At 48.2% G+C, this 15,173-nt stretch overlaps 1 long non-coding RNA gene across 1 annotated transcript in view; it reads right to left on the bottom strand.

Moving 5' to 3' along the window:
- LOC113562611 overlaps positions 1-7,931 on the bottom strand; it is a 64,612-nt gene extending 56,681 nt beyond the window's left edge. The window contains exons 1-2 of the long non-coding RNA XR_003407010.1: positions 7,534-7,931; positions 403-454 (exon numbers count right to left, since the gene is read on the bottom strand). This is a non-coding gene — a long non-coding RNA (uncharacterized LOC113562611). The remainder of the gene's footprint in view (positions 1-402; positions 455-7,533) is intronic.
- Between the last annotated feature and the right edge of the window lie 7,242 nt (positions 7,932-15,173).

Genomic DNA, 15,173 nt, shown 5'->3' with positions numbered 1-15,173 from the left:
ATAATGATAAATCAAATCTCCCAGGTTATGGTTTCCAAATCAAAGATTCTCGTATATCTCTCTCATCGAGGGGGCGAAATCTGTGCCGCCCGATGACACACGCGGCCAAACATAGACCCGGTTCGCTTCCACGAGAAGGATGCAGCACCGATAAAACCGCTGCGCGAAATCCGATGGCGCGGTTAATGTTCGCGGGGGCGGAGAGTTGTTAAACATTTCGGTGACGCATCCGGTATCTGGAGTTGCGGCACTCGCGTATAGTTAGCATGATCGCGGCCAGTTTTGCGAGAATGGGGGAGGACGGTGTAAAGAGGGGACGCGAACGCGGCAAGGACCCCCTGCGTTCGCGCATGACATATTTTATATTTTATAACGACTCTTTAACATATTCGTGCGACTTACCGAGGACGCAGACCGTAGAACTCATCTACGCTCCTTCGGGCCACCTGACGTCCTGCAACAAAAAAGATATGATCAGCACGCGCGAGCACGGATACACATGCAAGCGCGAAGGAACGTGTTAACGCAGAGTGTGTAGTAGTAGATCGGAAGTGACCGTTCTGTTCCGGAAAACTAGAAGAATTATTTTCTAGACTAACTTCTTAGGACAGAAGTGATTCTAGGCTTCTAAATAATATGCAATATTTTTGAGTCATTCGAGTGTTTTGTATAATTATTCCGCTGCACTTTTCTGCCAGGAACAGAAATATTATAAAGCTTCGGAAAGTTGAACGATCTTAACAAAGCCAAACCCAATCTTAATTTTTGGCACGTAACGTTGCCGTGAGTAGGTTGCCACATCATCTATCTATTTATTATACTCAGGAGATGGAATTCCGAGGAAAGGTCAGAATACAGACTTTAATTAAAACCCATCTCGCTGCATGTGTGTGTGTGTGTACCCTAAAATGCTTAATTACGAAACAATAATTAATCAAACCGACAATAGTGCCTCGTGTTATGTAAGAGCGACACGAAGGCTCACAATGCGCATCGCCGGACAATGCGCGGGCGAAGCGGGCCCCGTTTCTAATCGTTTCTCTCGTACGTACACGGGACGAAAAATGCGGCGAGTCTCCCAGGTCTCCCTAGCCTTTAGAGTGGTTCCTTTAAACACCCGAAGACACAACAATAGCTCGCAGAAACAATGGATCGTCTTAATCAGCATAATTTCCGTTCCTCGAAAGCGTCAAGACGAGAGAAGATCGTTGGCGAGGCGAGGGAGCCGCGGGGGGAACGCGGAACGCGCGAGTGGGCGGGAGGAGGGAGACAGGGAGGAAGCGTGACGTGCCGCCGGCGCAATTAAAGCGACATTAATTAATTGTTAGCATAACAATGCGGCAGCAGGGACGTGGCGCGCGAAGGCGAGCGACCGTGGGCCCCGGGCCTTCATAAATTTACATGTCCTACGCCGCGAGAATCATTTTTTACAGCCGTTAAGGGGGCGCGCGAAGAAAAGAGGAGAGTCAAAGTGGAGGGTGGCGGGAGAGAGTTTGCGGACCTACAGCAACGCAACGGCCGTATTATGGGTCCCCATGGTGTTGTCCATAATAACCATCGATGTCTCTCCCCGGGCGCGGAAGGTGCCCCCGAGGTCCGACCTCGTTATCCGCCGCGCCCCGATCGGGATATTTTTTAAGCTTTACGGCCTCCGAATTGTTATGCGTGCGTGCGTGTGTGTGTGTAATTCTCGTTCCTTCAGGATAGAATCGTGCGTCGTGCATACTCTTTCTCCCTCTCTCTTTCTCTGTAATGCAAAAGTCGACATGCGAGCGTGCACAGGGAATTGTTGGCGAAGTCGGGGTTTAAAGTCGAAGTTGGAGATTCAGATGCGTATAGTATGTTTACTATGCAGTTTCTGTGCGCGTGGTAAATATATTAGATCAAGTGCGATACACACGCGCGACGTGTTTCGTGAACGATCGTTCGTCAATGTGGAAATTCCCGTGTGTTCATCGTGTTAATCACTATCTAATCTATGGGCGGTATTAATCTTCTCCCAGAATACGACATCGATGTACCAAAGTTTGTCTCGATAATTGATTTGATTTGGTGTCCCCGGAATCTTTTAACGTCACGGTCAGAATAATCGTAGATTTTTTCTGACGTCAATTTGAAACACGATAAATACGTGTTCTAGACAACATTAGCTCCCGAAAAGAATTTGAATAATTAATGTCGCCGCTTCTAACGATAAGGAAAACGCGTGGCGGTGCGCCAGAAAGCATGAAAGATCGACATTTTTTGCGACGATAAGAAAAACATTCTCGATCTATAAGCTAGGCAAGATCCATCGGGCTTAATTTTAGACGACGAAGAAATTCGGTCTATTTTTCGTGTAATAAATGCGATTTGCTCCGTTGCCAGTTGTTTCGGTTACCGAGGCGAGCGGCTATTTCCGTCCATACGATGTGTTCCTGCAAAATCCGAAGGAAAAAAAGAAGCTTTGCAACCTCGCACGAGTATCAGAGCGAGAGCGAATTTTTCGCTGCGTTAAAAGAGATACGCGAGATCGTAATGTGAGACGAGACGTGGGTGGTTTAGCACGCGAATGTGCCTTTAGACAGTTATTTTTAATGTCCTCTAGCGTCCGAAAAGAGAGGAATGTGCATCGTAATCGCTAGAGGAAACCGGCCGCACGAATTTTTCCGTTCATAGAACCTTACTTTTGTAGATTTCATGGAGAGGAATTGACGGAGCACATACAACCTCTTGATTTAAGATGCGAGTGGATTGAGTGACATATCTCCTTTATATACCTAACCCGACAGATAACTTCTCATATACATTCGCGTCGGTTGGCATTCTGGCAAGAATCCATTAATGACACCAAAAACACGATTTTAGGACACAAATTATAGCTTCAAAGCTGCCGTAAAAAAGGTAGATCTGATGTCACCTGTAATAAACGTTGCTACTGAGCTCGGGGCGTTGGAACGTCGTCGCGTTCCCTATTTTTATTAGTGATATAACAAACACGTTGTCTGCTGCGCGAAATTCCCTCCTACCCGAGATTACGCGGAATAAACTCTCCGGAAATTTATGATCTCCGAAATGCGCGTGTCGCAGAATCTGGATGTAACACGCATCGTCCGTTCCCGACTAAGGGAAGAATCAGCTCTTCTCCTGATTAACGCATTATCGTGTGGCATTCAGCTGACATGAGAAACCCAGATTTGGCGCTTTTAAAGTTTAGTGACTTCCGCTTGTGCAATGAACGCCGACGACACCATTCTTCATACACAGCCGTGCCACGGCGACGGCGAAATTAATTTCCTAAATTTACGGATGATATCATCCAGTAATGCATGCACCTACCATGAGACACCATTAATCGTGTTTCTTATGAGCGATAACTCTCATGGCACATAATAAAATCGTTATTATTAACGATCCAAGATACCATCGCGCGATTAATCGGCAGATGCCTCATTAGGCGGCTTGGCCAATAAAACAAACCCGCGGATGTACCTGCGATCCGTAAAAACTCGTGCCAATCTTACAATTAGTAGTGACTCTTTTATCGTTGCTTTTACAGAATCCCTCTTGTGTACCTTTGTACTCTATTTGTCAAAAATCTTTATCTGCAATTTTGGATATTCCATGCTCGCCACCTTTTCTTTTTCTCTCACTTTTTCTTTCCTTTTCTCGTTCCTTCTGATTTTTCTCCCCGAGCGCATTTTATTCGCAATATTTTGCATTATCATCGCGCGCGCGCGTGTATGTGCACATGTGCTCGCGTACGTGTCGGGTGGAAACGCAGTGACGAGCGCGTGGGCGAAACGAGCAACCGAACCGCACAAAGTGGACGCATCTCGACTCGCCTCGAATTAATAAACAGCAACGAATGACCGCCTACGTCCGCCCCTTCGCCGGCCGAGGAGCCGATTTCAACGTGCTGGTAGTCGATCCGGTAAAGGACAGCTTCCTGCCCTCCCTCCTCGGCGGGAGATTTCACCCCCTTCGTCTCCCACCCCGCATCCACGATGCGATCGTGGACCGCCCGCAGTGATCCCCGCCGGAGGCTCCTGGAATCCCTCGCGGAATCAACAGGACACGGCCATCGTTACCGATCTCCCCCGCCTGATAGCCCTTCGATTCTGCCAAAACGTCGTAAACCCGCGCGGCAAGTCACGGCAGGAAACGCGACATTTCTTCTCGCGCTCGCGCGCGGCGTAAAAAAGCAGTGACCCGAAGCGAAGACTTTATTACGCCGCGAGAGCAATTTCGGAAAGTGGAACGAACTCTGCACGCATGTCGTGAGTCGTGCACGAGTTTCCTTTAGACTCGTGTGCGCAAGGAAATCATTCTCGTCCTCTTATCGGCCTTGAGACGAACGCTGTTTTCTTTGGATGTTAATGCGATAGATGAGATGAATAAAATAAAGAAGATTTATTAGTTTGCTTTTGTCGATAAGGACATGCATTGTTTCTTTTGATTACACACAGTCGTCGATTTTAGGTCAGCATAAACAAATTTCTTGTTAATCATCTACAGTCATTAATAATGATCCGATTGATCAGATCGACGTCGATTTGTCTTCCGACATCATTCCCGTGAAACTTTTGATCATCGTGGCATGTAGCACGCGCGTGCCATCATTCTCCACCAGCCGATGCGCATTGAAATTCCATCGTATCGAAGGGCCGTCACCCGTAGGCATTTCCCTTTATGGGACACGACGTGGGCGCACATGCATGGCATTGAATAATTAACTCGGCTGTGTACCGCGGTCGGTTTTATCGTAATTATCGCACGACTCGTTCTTTTCAAACGGCGGCGACGCGGCACGATCGTAGATCGTCGAGAGATGATCGAGGAACACGAGGACGAAGAAGGAATGGAAAGTGACCGGGTGTGCTTTACGTTCCCGCCGATGTTTGCTGTGAAAAACCATCGTGTGCACCGGTACCAAACGGTTGCTCGATCCGCATGCAGTTCTTTGTATAGCGACGATGTTTAATTCGAATTTTGTGCACAATAAAATTAATTTTAAAAAATATGAAAAATGCATTATTAGATGTTATCAGAGTTAAACACAAGAACATGAACACAGGTACGTTGTGCTCATCGCATGTCACGTCTTATTTGATTTCTATTTCTGACTGATTATGCAAAATTGACCGCACATGCACGGTGCAAGCATCAATTCGTGCCTCATCGTCAGACGAGTGGTATGCTATTATTTTCTCATATCTACGTAGTTAATCTTGTTTAGAAATACAATTATGTGTATCCTGTATTGATATCTTATGAAGCTTCAGTACTTTCAGTTAATATCGAACGCCGCAAGAAATAATTATCCAGGGAGATCAGTTTGCCTGGGATAAATCTGCGAGTAATTTGCAGGAGCCGTTACGACATTAAGGGAAGAGAATCTTGTTATTCAAAGGTCAAGCGTTGAATCGTAAGTTAAGAGTCGCGGTTCGTCACCGTGATTCATCTTAAATTCGATCTTCCTGCTCGCCGGTATTTTTTCATGGCGGTCGGCCAATGACGGGACGGCGGTCGTTTTTATCGAAAGCCGCTGGTAAGCGCGTTACATGTCTGACGGAACAAAAGACGAATATATCTCGAAATAAACGCACCGGCGGATACGATCCACTCTCGATACGAGCGGACGCGATACGTCTTTCACTCTTCCCGCCTGCCATCATCGCGCATTTGTTTTATGGCATTTTGCCAATAAGCGTAAGATGGATCCCGCCTCAAACCGTGCCGCGGATTCGACTCATCGAGTTACACATTATTCAAGAAAACGCGCGGCTTTAAATAATCCCGGACAGCGAGTAATTTCTCGTACGCGCGCGGAATCGCGTTGAACAGCCGAGCTGTCGCTTGTAAAGCGATTCGTCTTCGCACTTGGAATTTCCATTCAATTTATACCCCCTTTTTCCCGCTCCCTTATGGAAGATTCGGCAGTAAACATCACGGCATCTCCTTTATGCCGCTAAAATATTAAAAGCTCAGCTGTACGCGATACCGTATACGTGTAGTTTACACATAAGCGCGATAAAGAGACGCGCGTCGATAAAACTCAATGCGCGAGATGTATAGGATGTTCTCTACATCTCTTTCTCTCTTCCCCCCCCCTCTCTCTCTCTCCTCTGTAGAAAATCCCATGCGAATTCTTGCGTCGTAAATAATTTCCCGAAATGTCTGCCGAATTGTTCGCACACGCTCGTTACGGCCACGTAAACGAAGAGAGAATCTGCTGTTTCTCTCTCTCTCTCTCTTTCCTTTTCTCTATCTCTCTTTCTCCCGAAGACACTCTCCGCCTGAATCCGCGACTCCGACTCGTTCGATCCGTCCCAAGACGATCCGTCTTTACCTCGACCTTCCACCTTCGCGCACTTTTTCACGATGCTGCAGCGTTCTCGCGCCGAGATCGGAGAGACACGAGGCGGGGCGCGAGCGGCAGGATTGCGAGATCGCCGTGGAAATAATGACGGGCGTAGATCGTAGACCGCGGCCAATTTGCATCTGTAATTACCGCCGGCGCGTCGTTAATAAGTAATTAATGAGAGAGCCTTGCGCCAGGCTGCGAGCGAGTGACGCAACAGCCGCCTCCGGGTCCCGCGACTGTTAATTGATCGGCGATTAATCAACCTCTCGTCTCTTCCCATTTTTAACTCGACTGTTTCTCCTCTCTCCCCTAGAGCCCTTCTCCCTTTTGCGCGTCGTCTTTCATCTGTTCCTTCTCATTTGTTGGACCCCGCGGATGCTTTGCCTCAGGAACTCGTCCCAGAACTCGCTGTTAGCAACCGCGTTAGGTATCGCGAGACTCGTAAGGATAGGACCCGTCAATCGGACGTGGTCCCCGCCATCGACAACGATTATCGCGTTGGCAGTAGAATTTATAAGCGCCGTCGAGCATGTTAATTATCATCAAGCCGCGTTGCTAATTGCTCTTTCAACAACGCGGTGATTCTGCCTTTATTCCGCGTCACAAATGTGTCGCAAATGCGCATGCATTGCGAATGCATAGTTGAGGAGATGAATATTAAATAATGAATAAAAACAGAGATTACACGTGCGCGATAGCGACTACATTGCTCGTGCTACGCGTCGATGTTTCCTCCTCGCAATCATTTTTCATCATTGGTTTAATTAGCGAAATCAATAGCAATATAGTCGTCATAGCGAATTACTAACTTAGACAGCCATTTTGGCTGGTCCTTCCCGTTATTACCGATCTGAACGTCTCGCTCGCGATCATAAATTCGAGGCGCAAATCGACGCTGGTTGTCGCTGCAACGAGGGCACGTTACGCCCGTTCGCTCAAGTAATTCCCCTCGATGCTTGCCAGCGAGAAAACGGAATAAGGACGGCAGCCACGAGCTTATAGACTCGGCGCGGCATCGTCGATATTCGATCGAACCCTAATTCTTGCGATGAACTTGAATCACGCCACTGCGTTTCGTTCACCAAGCGAGCTCGAGAATCATGATCGGATTCGCGAACCGTTCCAGAAACGAATCGGCCTCGAGACCGGCGAATCTTCTTCGTTCAATCTTCGTGCGGCAACTTTACCTCGTTCGTTCAGAATCAGCCCCGCTATCGGTGACTCCAGTTACCCGTAACGTCGCATCCTCAAGGACGTCCGCGTACGCGGACAGTCTCGTTTCCAGTATCACACGTTCACTGCCCCGCACTCGTGGAAACTCTCGTCGGGGACCACCCGGGGTGATCGTTCGCGGAACCGATCATGAAAATCAGTTAGTACGCGGGCCCAGCGCTCCACGCGCGGGGGTGGAATGGTGGCCGCACAATGAGGGGGTGGCGGTAGCGGGGGGAGCAAACAGGGGTCCGAGCGGGCTTCCGGTCGGAGGTGGCGCTGCCGTCGACGACGACGACGTACGACGACGGTCCGCGACGGCGACGACGGCGACGACGACGAGAGGCGTCTCGCGCGACACGCACACGTGGTGGGGGCGTCTGCGGCCGCTACTACGGCAGAACTAAGGGGTTGTTTGCCCCGTCGCGCTGCTCCGGGGGGTCTCCAACGGCTCCGCCACCCCACCAGCCCTGCTATTTTGCATAGGGCCTGCGCGTCGAAGGCGGCACACACACCGCCACCCACGCTGTCTCTTTCTCTCTCCCCCTTATTTCCTCCCTCTTTCTTCATCTTCTCCCTTCTCTCTCTGTCTCTCTTTCTTTCTCTCTTATTTCAACTTGCACAGAGTCGTTCCGCGTCTCTCGCGAGCCCTGGTTTCACCCCGCTGATCACCCCCGCTCGTTGCCCCCTACTCCCCCCGTCACCCCCATCTACCCCATCCGCGCGCACTTCGAGGGGCACACTTCGATTTGTCGAATCCGCGTTTCATGGCTCTCTCCTGGCCTCTTGCGCGAAGGGAAAATAGGTTCGATTCCTCGTCGTTCTCCGCCACCGCTGCCGCCGCCACCGTCAACTCTCCGTTGAACCTTCTCTGCCTTGCCACCCTCACTTTGCCGCCACTGTCGTTCCTCTTTCTGTCCTTCGTCTACCCTCTTTGTCCGGGTGTGCGCTCGCTCTCCTCATCACGCCTTCCAATTCTTATTTATTCCGTTGCCTCGCACGATTTCGCCCCCCGGTCATTTCTATCGTAAAGACGAAAAGCGAGCTGAAGAGCGAGCCGAAGGACATGAAGACTTTGGCAATTCATGCAGGATCGCAAATTAGGTATTACACGATTGTAATTGATCCTTCCGAGTGTCTGTTAAAAATAGCTGCGGAAATGAACGTTTATTTACCGTTGGCGGAAGAACTCAAGATAGGTTGGACGCCGCGATTCACAAGTGGAAGTTGAACGACTGTTGACGATGGACAGCTACAGAGTGGCATAGATCTTACCCTTTTCAAGAGATATCGATTCGCACCAAAAGTACATACCGAGTACATAGTAATGTACTAATGTGTTTTAAATACCATAGTTTGTCTTCGATGATGTCACAAGGTCTTCGTGCTGCTGCAAACGATGTTTGTAGGTTTCATTTATTACTCCGACATTTCTCAAATAAAGACGTAATGTTCTCTCCATTTGCCCCCTTTAATCGTGCCACGGCTATAAAACTGCGTTTAAGCATATCAAATTGAGTGCGATTATGGCGGTTCCGAATACCGACTTACGAGTTTCTCTTGGATTCGTAGAAATTGCGGGAGCTCATTCGTGGCCGGGAATTAGGTCGGTGTGACGACGCAAACGTGACGGGAATGATGTAAAGTAGCAGTAAAATTATAATATAAGAGTCATGTCCGCGCTTTCCTCTCTTTGTATGAACCTCGTGAAAGTAATGTACGATTGGCGGACGGATTTAGCAATAATTTAATCAGTAACGATCTCAAATAGAAACTACGATGATAATGCGCTTTACGTGCGGCGACAGAGAGAATAGTAATAGCGGAACTCGGTCGCCTAAAATATTCGTACTAACTCACGGGGATCCTATTTACGGAATTAGAATGCAAATTGTGAAAATTCCCAGGTTCTAATCATCGCGCTAAAAGCGACGTGATGAAAAAAGCTGCTCTGCAAAACACGTTGGTACGTTTGTGCGAAGGCATGCCAGTTCCATACCGAAGCTCCGCTCATCGATTACAGCTCGACGAAGACGAGCGCACCATCTGCATCCGCGGTACGGTTCCACGGTATTCGAATCGCCTCGGATACAACGAAACATCCTCGGTAATTCGCTCAATTAACCATTCGGGACAGCCGTTTCTCTGGCGGAATCGGTACTACCGGAACGCAGGAGCCAATCAACGCGGGCGGCGGTTCCCTTTTCTGCCAGGCGAGCAAAAGGGTTGCAAAGCATGGGTGGGCGAAAGTTAGTTAACGCCTCCGCGTAATTAAGCAAAGTGAGGCTCGTGGCAGACACTGTGAGCGGTCCACGCTCCACCCAGCCTCCGAGTGGCGAGGACAAGAGTGGTTCAACCCTCTCTACAGAGAGGGCGACTGGTCGGGCCTCATTGGAGGTGGGTTGGTTAGCGCATGTATAATTAGCGCAAGCAGAGACGGGTGGGTTCCGGGCGGGAGCGAGACGATGGTGGAGAGAGACCGAGCCGGAGAGAACGAGAGGAAGACGGTGTCCCGGCCAGGGGGACAGGGTGGAGCCACCCAGTCGGCGCATGTGCCAGCATCCCTTGGAGCCGGAGATATAATATTCATAACGCGCCCGGCCGACGTTCCTCTTCCTCCTCCTCGTCCTCCGTACATCGCTGTTCCATGCGGCGAGACTCGATACAGCGCCATCGATTAATCGATGTCGGAATCACGTTACGCGTCCATAGGAACAGCTAATGGCAGGCAATGGTTTTAACGCTAGGATATCGCTTATCAAGTTATTGGCGAATGATTAAGAACTACGACATTTAAAAACCGATCAGGAGTTGAAGAGAAATTAATCGGATGTGGTGTACGACTCAGTCACACGAGCAGTACTTCCAGTAATTGAAGCACAGATATACTTGGAAGGAATTTCTTTTTCTTTTGTATTAAAGGGCTGCAGCTTCGTTGCCTCGCGAGCCTATCGAGTCCGCAAAAAGAGAAAGCTGAAGGGATGAAGAGGAGCGAGAAACCCTCGGCAAGCGTGTGTCCTGTATTTTGGTCCGGATCCTAGATAACCCGGCGTGCTTTTCCGGATGCTTGAGCACGATACACGTCCTGGTCGGCCGGACTTCTCCCCGGTCGTGTCGCGGCGAGGGGTTCGTCGTTGGCTGTCGCGCGGGGGTGACGCCCGGGGGAGGAAGAGGACGCACGGAGGGTGCTCTGCGGTCCCGCACCCCCTGAGGACACGGTGTCATCAGGCGCAATTAGGGACGAGTCTCGGTCATCAACGCGTGTACCAAGGCTTTCCTTCCATGTGTCGCGCGCTCATGTGTGCGTGCGCTGTTGGGCAACCCCCGTGTCGAGGCCGGTTTCTCCCATCGCATTATTTCTCTCCTTAATTCCGTTTCATTCCCCTATGAGACGCGCTCTGCCACGGCCTCCGTTCATCTCGCTTTCTTTCCGTTTTCTCTATCTTTCTCTCTCTCTCTCTTTTTCTCTTTCTTTTGCCAGTGTTCATCCGTCCTTCTTCGTTTCACTCTGCGAAGCTCCTTGCAGTCGACTACACCAGTGTGCGATTACTCCCGTTATACGCCTTTGACGCAATTATGCCGCGGCCCTTATGACGTCTCGTTAACTCCGTCAACCCCCCGGGGGACGCGACATTACCGAAGGCGCTGTCACGGCGGAGGAACGAGCGTCGCCACGCTCGTAACTTCTCGAAATTCAACAAGGTGGCTTTTACTCGCTGGGACGGCTATTCTGACAACGTGTTCAACCATTTTTAGGACTCGTGCGTTTTCGAGGATTCGTAACGGCTTATTCGGCCCAAGAATATAGCACTATGCATCACTAATGCATTTTTAATATCAGTTGATGCGTCAACTTTCTCTCGACTATAGTAGAGATGACCTTCGATGTAACGCAGTAAATCTTACGAAAAAAATTATGCTTCTGCAAAACTGTAGATAAAAAAATATCTGAAATTTATGGAAATTGTTAAGAATAAAATGGATAATTTTCTTTATACTTACTTGATTACAGATTATTGCGAGATATAAATCATGTGTGATCCATATCAGGTAAGCGACGAGTATATCTAATTGCGAGTCATAAACTATTCCAAGAACGCTATGGTTTAGCAACATTATCAGTTGGCTTATTACCAAGTCTCTGCATTACCACTGCTAGAGTCGGGCAATTATCAACTCGAATGACACAATTATAGGTTCGCTATATAATTTCGCTATGTTGGCTATGTAATACCGGGAAGCCGACGCTGTTTGCGCTAGGCGGAAACATCATTGCGGACGGAAGAAAGGGGTAGAAGTAATCTGCGAAATGGATGCGGGGGAGGCAATCGGTTAGGCTCGTTTCGCCGAACAAATTGATCTCGGTAGGCGCAAATTTACAGCGAGGTGCGTGATAAATAAGTCCCGCGGCCGCGTTTCTATTGTTCTGTGAAAAGCGCCGGCGCGGCCGGTACGTATGATTACGAACGCAGATAGCGGTAATTGCACCTGCAACCGTGACATGCTACACTGCAACAATTTCCTGCAGGTATAGGTATTTACCGCGATGGAAGGGTAACCGCGCGACACATCAAGCACGACCCCAGCGATCGTTATATGCGATTTATCGCATTTCTCCCGTGTCCCGTATCGATAAATGCATAAATACCAGGCTGATTGATTTATAGCAGGCTCGATTAAAAATCGCAAAGATCTGATATCTGTGCTAGCTTGAGTGTCTGCACAGACATCAGCTAAAGTACGTGCACTTATAATATTCCAGAAATACTGTTATTAAGCGATATTAATCGGAGAAATTCATCCACGCAGTTTGTATTCGACTTTGATTGTGATAGAAACCAACCTTACTCTTAGTCAAAGAGAAATTTAATCTCTATCAAAGGATCGCCGCAAATTAATTTAAAAAATAACGAGGAATCTCCAAATAATTAGATATAAAGATTGCAATTCGCGGATTAACTTCATTTCCCAAAATTCTCGTGGGTACCACCAATGTGGTTCACATGTGTAGCGCCGTACATCCCCATATTAGCCACTGGATGCGAGATTGCACGGAGGATGCGACAATTCCGCGCGGAAGGGTCGCGCCGTGTGCGCCAACGCTCACAAGCGAGGAGAATCGCGCAGATTTAAATAGACAAGCATTGTGCCGGTCTCCACAATATCGGAGGGGTGGTCCCGTGCGTAAAATTGCGAAAGTTAATAACCCCTCCGCGCGCGCATCCGCTCCGGCTGTCAGGGACGTAATATGCCGCGAGTTTTAGCCCGCGCGCGAGGGCGAGTCGAGCCGGCAAGATTCCTCGCGTTACGGCACACGTGCTGCACGCGCGCGCGCCTGTGTGCATGTGTGCATACGCGGCCGCGATCGTTCGTGTGCTCATGCCCTAAGGGTAGAAAGGGACGCGCTTTGGCCAAGGCTCGATGTTTTTAATAAGCGGTCGACCTGTAGCACGTACTGGATATTACCGCGACACCCCCACCAAGACTAAGGTCTTTACGGGGGTTCTTCCGTTCTCATGCTGTGTCCGTCGAAGCCACCGCGCTGCCGCGCGGAAAACGACGGACGTGGGAGCGAAAAAAGAGCGAGACCGAGAGGGAGGGCGAGCAGGAGCGGTGTACATACACACAGTGGCCTCTAATTAACTCACACCGACGCACCCCTATAGCCGAAGGTGCCACACTATCCGCCGTCGAAAGAAGACGGAGTATCACGAAGGTCGCCACCCGCGACTTCTACGCACGGTCGACGCAGCGAGCCGCCTAATAATCCCTGGAATAATTTCACTGCAGCCCCGAAGAATCCATAGCTAACGATCAATATCGGGAATATATCGAGAAAAGAACTAATCTTTCCTAAAGAAGGAAACTTGGCAGCCTTTAAACGTAGCTGTGTCAATGAGAGAGGATAATATCAACTTGTACATAAGAGTTATATCCGAGATTCAATTATCAAAATGTTTATCATTAAGTGCTGGATAGTCGCGAGTAACAGCTTGGTTTTTAAGAAAAAATTCACATTAACTGGATCGAAGAATCTGTTCTTGAAATGAAAAGGTAGGGAGTTTGTGTCATCACGTATAACAATAAATGTATGATTCAGCAAGCCGTATATGTTGAAAGAAAGATGCACCGCCACATCTCTGCCGCGAATACTCAACGACGCTTCTTTTTATCTTTCGCTCCTTGCGTGTCGCCGCTTCGCTCCAAAGACGCGCGAGCTATCGATCGGTCGATTCTGAGGAGCGTGCGAACGTCGTCCTGCGCTACGCTACGTATACCTAGCAGAATCTATCGCGACGGCCGCTCTAGGACAGAATATGAGATACGAGGATATGAGATACGGACGCTTGATTCGGGAAATAAAAATCGAGTCGGACGCGTGAACTGGTTTTGCAAGCAACCTGATAGCTCAGTACCTGCTAAGTCCAAATAATATCGGATTAGATTTTTTACACTTCAATATCGATAGCCATAAATGCTTTGAGATATGTATGTCTACTAAATAATACACGTGCATGTGTGATATAATATACGCATGCTCTTGATGCTTGATAAAAAGAATATGCGGTGATTCATTCAACTTATGAATTAATTTAAGAGCGCGTAGAAAATTGTACGTAATACTTAATGATATACGCAAATATATTTATATTATTCTTTAAAGTATTTTTCCATTACATTTCTCCATTATTTTTGTATATTCCTTATCAGAAATATCAAGGATATAAACCGCTTGAGATTAATTAGAACGCCCTACAAAGCGTCTTAATATTTAATGCGAATAGTTCTCGGAAATGACAAGAAATTAAGTTAGCAGAAGCAGAGAATGTATGAATCAAAAATAAGATTAGCTTCTTTTGATATTGATTAGTACCCGATTCAAGTAGTACTCGTTCTAAGCTGCACGTCCCTGAACTTTAGCCGCGATTAGATCGCCGTAAATTGCAATGTGGTGCACGTCGGGCATATCCATTGCCAATGCCCGAGCATTTCCATTGAATATTCTTTTCATGAATTACATACCTAAGAAACGCGCGCGCCCGCGCGCCTCCATCGCGTTTAAAGCGTGACGAGAACACCAGATACGGGCGACCGCACTAATGTGTGTTTGCACTCTAATCACGAGCGGGGATGAACGAAGCCGCGAACGAAAATGCGGCGTCTTTATCATCAACGTTCAAACGCTGATAAAGAATAACAAACGCCGCATTATCGTGAAAAACGTCATTTTATTATACTTGCGCCGTTTGTCCCATAAACATGCGGAATGTTAATGTTCCTCAGTCAGCTAAAGAATTTCCACTGTACTTTATACTTTTTGTTTAAAACTAGAAAATTATAGATCATCTTTTCAAGAACGTAAGTCGATATAAAGCGATGCAAAGACGGGCTGATCGTTTCAATCGGGTGTTTTTCTCAGGCGCGGTAATTTCCTATGAGCGCAGCAGGTTAAAATCGAGCCGCAGCTTTTGCACAGGTCATTGACAACGTGGCTGTCATCGCGCTGTCGTGTTTTACATACGGTATGAGTATCAACATTATGAGTCGCCGCTAGCATACGCTCACTCGCTAATCTGCACTCTAATCACGAGCGTGATGAACAAAGCGCGTAGTT

This window comes from Ooceraea biroi, chromosome 9 (assembly GCF_003672135.1).
Source record: "Ooceraea biroi isolate clonal line C1 chromosome 9, Obir_v5.4, whole genome shotgun sequence".
Taxonomy (NCBI): Eukaryota; Metazoa; Arthropoda; class Insecta; order Hymenoptera; family Formicidae; genus Ooceraea; species Ooceraea biroi.
Note: the sequence above shows the minus strand (reverse complement) of the source record. Positions and strands in the feature narration are given on the sequence as shown.